Genomic DNA, 281 nt, shown 5'->3' on the forward strand with positions numbered 1-281 from the left:
AATATAAATAACATCTGTATCCGACGATGGACTAATACGCAAATAAAAATAAACATTGAAACATCGCCTCTCCAGTGTTTGGGAAGGTGGTTTCGATCTTGATAAAGAGACCTTTAATTACTTAAATTTGATTACGTGAATTTCAAAAGTTAAAGAAAGGCTAGACGTAATATCTGAAGATTTGGACCGCAAGTGCAACGAAGTAAATGACCCATGACATAGAGGGACTGAGAATGTATTCATACAGATACACATACATGAGAAATGGTCGACTATGCGTG

Source organism: Penaeus monodon, chromosome 19, assembly GCF_015228065.2.
Source record: "Penaeus monodon isolate SGIC_2016 chromosome 19, NSTDA_Pmon_1, whole genome shotgun sequence".
Lineage (NCBI taxonomy): Eukaryota > Metazoa > Arthropoda > Malacostraca > Decapoda > Penaeidae > Penaeus > Penaeus monodon.